The sequence below is a fragment of the Schistocerca gregaria genome, unplaced genomic scaffold, assembly GCF_023897955.1.
Source record: "Schistocerca gregaria isolate iqSchGreg1 unplaced genomic scaffold, iqSchGreg1.2 ptg000281l, whole genome shotgun sequence".
Classification (NCBI taxonomy): Eukaryota; Metazoa; Arthropoda; class Insecta; order Orthoptera; family Acrididae; genus Schistocerca; species Schistocerca gregaria.
This window is the reverse complement of record NW_026061774.1, coordinates 118281-124280: the sequence shown is the minus strand read 5'-3', so window position 1 is coordinate 124280 and position 6000 is coordinate 118281.

Sequence of the window (6000 nt, the reverse complement as noted above, 5' to 3'; positions counted from 1 at the left end):
AAAGCACAATAGTAGAACACAGATGAAGCTACTAAGTTGATGTAATAGCCAGTAAGGAGTAGTACAATTCAAGTTTTAGGTATCGAATATTGACTTTTTAGCTGGCTTTGGTGCCTTGGACATGAGCTAGGACCTTATGATTCTGCATGAAAGGAGGACTAGCAGCCGAGATGCATGGGAGAATGTGAATAGTGTTCATCTGTGGTAAAAAAATGAGAAATCCGTCCGTTTTCGTCATTTGTTATCGAATCGACTTAAAGCAGATCGTCACATTGGCCGCTCTTCTCTCTGAAACGGTTGTACTTATCGTCTGCAAAGCTATGTCGCATGCTGCAGTATGCTGAGACACTAAAAGCACCATAGTAGAACACAGATGAAGCTTCTAAGTTGATGTAATAGCCAGTAAGGAGTAGTACAATTCAAGTTATAGGTATCGAATATTGACTTTTTAGCTGGCTTTGGCGCCTTGGACATGAGCTAGGACCTTCAGATTCTGCATGAAAGGAGGACTAGCAGCCGAGTTGCACGGGAGGATGCGAAAAGTGTTCATATGTAGTAAAAACCTGAGAAATCCGTCCGTTTTCGTAATTTATTATGGAATCGACTTAAAGCAGTGCGTCACATTGGCCGCTCTTCTCTCTGAAACGGTTGTACTTATCGTCTGCAAAGCTATGTCGCGTGCTGCGGTATGCGGAGACACTAAAAGCACCATAGTAGAACACATATTAAGCTTCTAAGTTGATGTAATAGCCAGTAAGAAGTAGTAAAATTCAAGATTTAGGTATCGATTATTGACTCTTTAGCTGGCTTTTGTGCCTTGGACATGAGCTTGGACCTTATGATTCTGCATGGAAGGAGGACTAGCAGCCGAGTTGCATGGGAGAATGTGAAAAGTGTTCATATGTAGTAAAAACCTGAGAAATCCGTCCGTTTTCGTCATTTGTTATCGAATCGACTTAAAGCCAGATCGTCACATTGGCCGCTCTTCTCTCTGAAACGGTTGTACTTATCGTCTGCAAAGCTATGTCGCGTGCTGCGGTATGCGGAGACACTAAAAGCACCATAGTAGAACACAGATGAAGCTTCAAAGTTGATGTAATAGCCAGTAAGAAGTAGTACAATTCAAGATTTAGGTATCGATTATTGTCTTTTTTGCTGGCTTTGGTGCCTTGGACATGAGCTAGGACCTTAAGATTCTGCATGAAAGGAGGACTAGCAGCCGCTTTGCACGGGACTATGTGACAAGTGTTCATATGTAGTAAAAACCTGAGAAATCCGTCCATGTTCGTCATTTGTTATCGAATCGACTTAAAGCCAGATCGTCACATTGGCCTCTCTTCTCTCTGAAACGGTTGTACTTATCGTCTGCAAAGCTATGTCGCGTGCTGCGGTATGCGGAGACACTAAAATCACCATAGTGGAACACAGATGAAGCTTCTAAGTTGTTGTAATAGCTAGTAAGATGTAGTCAATTTAGGTATCGATTATTGACTTTTTAGCTGGCTTTGGTGCCTTGGACATGAGCTATGTCCTTAAGATTCTGCATGAAAGGAGGACTAGCAGCCGAGTTGCACGGGAGAATGTAAAAAGTGTTCATATGTAGTATAAACCTGAGAAATCCGTCCGTTTTCGTCACTTGTTATCGAATCGACTTAAAGCCAGATCGTCACATTGGCCCCTCTTCTCTCTGAAACGGTTGTACTTATCGTCTGCAAAGCTATGTCGCGTGCTGCGGTATGCGGAGACACTAAAAGCACCATAGTAGAACACAGATGAAGGTTCTAAGTTGATGTGATAGCCAGTGAGAAGTAGTACAATTCAAGTTTTAGGTATCGATTATTGACTTTTTAGCTGGCTTAGATGCCTTGGACATGAGCTAGGACCTTAAGATTCTGCATGAAAGGAGGACTAGCAGCCGAGTTGCACGGGAGTATGTGAAAAGTGTTCATATGTAGTAAAAACCTGAGAAATCCGTCCATTTTCGTCATTTGTTATCGAATCGACTTAAAGCCAGTTCGTCACATTGGCCCCTCTTCTCTCTGAAACGGTTGTACTTATCGTCTGCAAAGCTATGTCGCGTGCTGCGGTATGCGGAGACACTAAAAGCACCATAGTAGAACACAGATGAAGCTTCTAAGTTGATGTAATAGCCAGTAAGGAGTAGTACAATTCAAGTTTTAGGTATCGAATATTGACTTTTTAGCTGGCTTTGGCGCCTTGGACATGAGCTAGGACCTTAAGATTCTGCATGAAAGGAGGACTAGCAGCCGAGTTGCACGGGAGGATGCGAAAAATGTTCATATGTAGTAAAAACCTGAGAAATCCGTCCGTTTTCGTAATTTATTATCGAATCGACTTAAAGCAGTGCGTCACATTGGCCGCTCTTCTCTCTGAAACGGTTGTACTTATCGTCTGCAAAGCTATGTCGCGTGCTGCGGTATGCGGAGACACTAAAAGCACCATAGTAGAACACAGATGAAGCTACTAAGTTGATGTAATAGCCAGTAAGGAGTAGTACAATTCAAGTTTTAGGTATCGAATATTGACTTTTTAGCTGGCCTTGGTGCCTTGGACATGAGCTAGGACCTTAAGATTCTGCATGAAAGGAGGACTAGCAGCCGCGTTGCACGGGACTATGTGACAAGTGTTCATATGTAGTAAAAACCTGAGAAATCCGTCCATTTTCGTCATTTGTTATCGAATCGACTTAAAGCCAGATCGTCACATTGGCCTCTCTTCTCTCTGAAACGGTTGTACTTATCGTCTGCAAAGCTATGTCGCGTGCTGCGGTTTGCGGAGACACTAAAATCACCATAGTGGAACACAGATGAAGCTTCTAAGTTGATGTAATAGCTAGTAAGATGTAGTCAATTTAGGTATCGATTATTGACTTTTTAGCTGGCTTTGGTGCCTTGGAATGAGCTATGTCCTTAAGATTCTGCATGAAAGGAGGACTAGCAGCCGAGTTGCATTGGAGAATGTGGAAAGTGTTCATATGTAGTAAAAACCTGAGAAATCCGTCCGTTTTAGTCATTTGTTATCGAATCAACTTGAAGCCAGATCGTCACATTGCCCGCTTTTCTCACTGAAACCGTTGTACTTATCGTCTGCAAAGCTATGCCGCGTGGTGCGGTATGCGGAGACGCTAAAAGCACCATAGTAGAACTCAGATGAAGCTTCAAAGTTGATTTAATAGCCAGTAAGAAGTAGTACAATTCAAGTTTTAGGTATCGATTATTGACTTTTAGCTGGCTTTGGTGCCTTGGACATGAGCTATGTCCTTAAGATTCTGCAAGAAAGGAGGACTAGCAGCCGAGTTGAATGGGAGAATGTGAAAAGTGTTCATATGTAGTAAAAACCTGAGATATCCATCCGTTTTCGTCAGTTGTTGTCGAATCAACTTGAAGCCGGATCGTCATATTGCCCGCTCTTCTCTCTGAAACGGTTGTACTTATCGTCTGCAAAGCTATGCCGCGTGCTGCGGTATGCGGAGACACTAAAAGCACCATAGTAGAACACAGATGAAGCTTCTAAGTTGATGTAATAGCCAGTAAGGAGTAGTACAATTCAAGTTTTAGGTATCGAAAACTGACTTTTTAGCTGGCTTTGGTGCCTTGGAGATGAGGTAGGACCTTATGATTGTGCATGAAAGGATTACTAGCAGCCGAGTGGCACGGGAGGATGCGAAAAGTGTTCATATGTAGTAAAAACCTGAGAAATCCGTCCGTTTCCGGAATATATTATCGAATCGACTTAAAGCAGTGCGTCACATTGGCCGCTCTTCTCTCTGAAACGGTTGTACTTATCGTCTGCAAAGCTATGTCGCATGCTGCAGTATGCGGAGACACTAAAAGCACCATAGTAGAACACGGATGAAGCTTCTAAGTTGATATGATAGCCAGTGAGAAGTAGTACAATTCAAGTTTTAGGTATCGATTATTGACTTTTTAGCTGGCTTTTATGCCTTGGACATGAGCTAGGACCTTATGATTCTGCATGAAAGGAGGACTAGCAGCCGAGATGCATGGGAGAATGTGAATAGCGTTCATCTGTAGTAAAAAAATGAGAAATCCGTCCGTTTTCGTCATTTGTTATCGAATCGACTTAAAGGAGATCGCCACATTGGCCGCTCTTCTCTCTGAAACGGTTGTACTTATCGTCTGCAAAGCTATGTCGCATGCTGCAGTATGCGGAGACACTAAAAGCACCATAGTAGAACACAGATGAAGCTTCTAAGTTGATGTAATAGCCAGTAAGGAGTAGTACAATTCAAGTTTTAGGTATCGAAAATTGACTTTTTAGCTGGCTTTGGTGCCTTGGACATGAGGTAGGACCTTATGATTGTGCATGAATGGATTACTAGCAGCCGAGTGGCACGGGAGGATGCGAAAAGTGTTCATATGTAGTAAAAACCTGAGAAATCCGTCCGTTTTCGGAATATATTATCGAATCGACTTAAAGCAGTGCGTCACATTGGCCGCTCTTCTCTCTGAAACGGTTGTACTTATCGTCTGCAAAGCTATGCCGCGTGCTGCAGTATGCGGAGACACTAAAAGCATCATAGTAGAACACGGATGAAGCTTCTAAGTTGATGTGATAGCCAGTGAGAAGTAGTACAATTCAAGTTTTAGGTATCGATTATTGACTTTTTAGCTGGCTTTTATGCCTTGGACATGAGCTAGGACCTTATGATTCTGCATGAAAGGAGGACTAGCAGCCGAGATGCATGGGAGAATGTGAATAGCGTTCATATGTAGTAAAAACCTGAGAACTCCGTCCGTTTTCGTAATTTATTATCGAATCGACTTAAAGCAGTGCGTCACATTGTCCGCTCTTCTCTCTGAAACGGTTGTACTTATCGTCTGCAAAGCTATGTCGCGTCCTGCGGTATGCGGAGACACTAAAAGCACCATAGTAGAACACAGATTAAGCTTCTAAGTTGATGTAATAGCCAGTAAGAAGTAGTACAATTCAAGTTTTATGTATCGATTATTGACTTTTTAGCTGGCTTTTCTGCCTTGGACATGAGCTAGGACCTTATGATTCTGCATGAAAGCAGGACTAGCAGCCGAGTTGCATGGGAGAATGTGAAAAGTGTTCATATGTAGTAAAAACCTGAGAAATCCGTCCGTTTTCGTCATTTGTTATCGAATCGACTTAAAGCCAGATCGTCACATTGGCTGCTCTTCTCTCTGAAACGGTTGTACTTATCGTCTGCAAAGCTATGTCGCGTGCTGCGGTATGCGGAGACACTAAAAGCACCATAGTAGAACACAGATGAAGGATCTAAGTTGATGTAATAGCCAGTAAGGAGTAGTACAATTCAAGTTTTAGGTATCGAATATTGACTTTTTAGCTGGCTTTGGTGCCTTGGACATGAGCTAGGACCATAAGATTCTGCATGAAAGGAGGACTAGCAGCCGAGTTGCACGGGAGGATGCGAAAAGTGTTCATATGTAGTAAAACCCTGAGAAATCCGTCCGTTTTCGTAATTTATTACCTAATCGACTTAAAGCAGTGCGTCACATTGGCCGCTCTTCTCACTGAAACGGTTGTACTTATCGTCTGCAAAGCTATGTCGCGTGCTGCGGTATGCGGAGACACTAAAAGCACCATAGTAGAACACAGATTAAGCTTCTAAGTTGATGTAATAGCCAGTAAGAAGTAGTACAATTCAAGATTTAGGTATCGATTATTGACTTTTTGCTGGCTTTGGTGCCTTGGACATGAGCTAGGACCTTAAGATTCTGCATGAAAGGAGGACTAGCAGCCGAGTTGCACGGGAGGATGTGAAAAGTGTTCATATGTAGTAAAAACCTGAGAAATCCGTCCGTTTTCGGAATATATTATCGAATCGACTTAAAGCAGTGCGTCACATTGGCCGCTCTTCTCTCTGAAACGGTTGTACTTATCGTCTGCAAAGCTATGTCGCGTGCTGCAGTATGCGGAGACACTAAAAGCACCATAGTAGAACACAGATGAAGCTTCTAAGTTGATGTA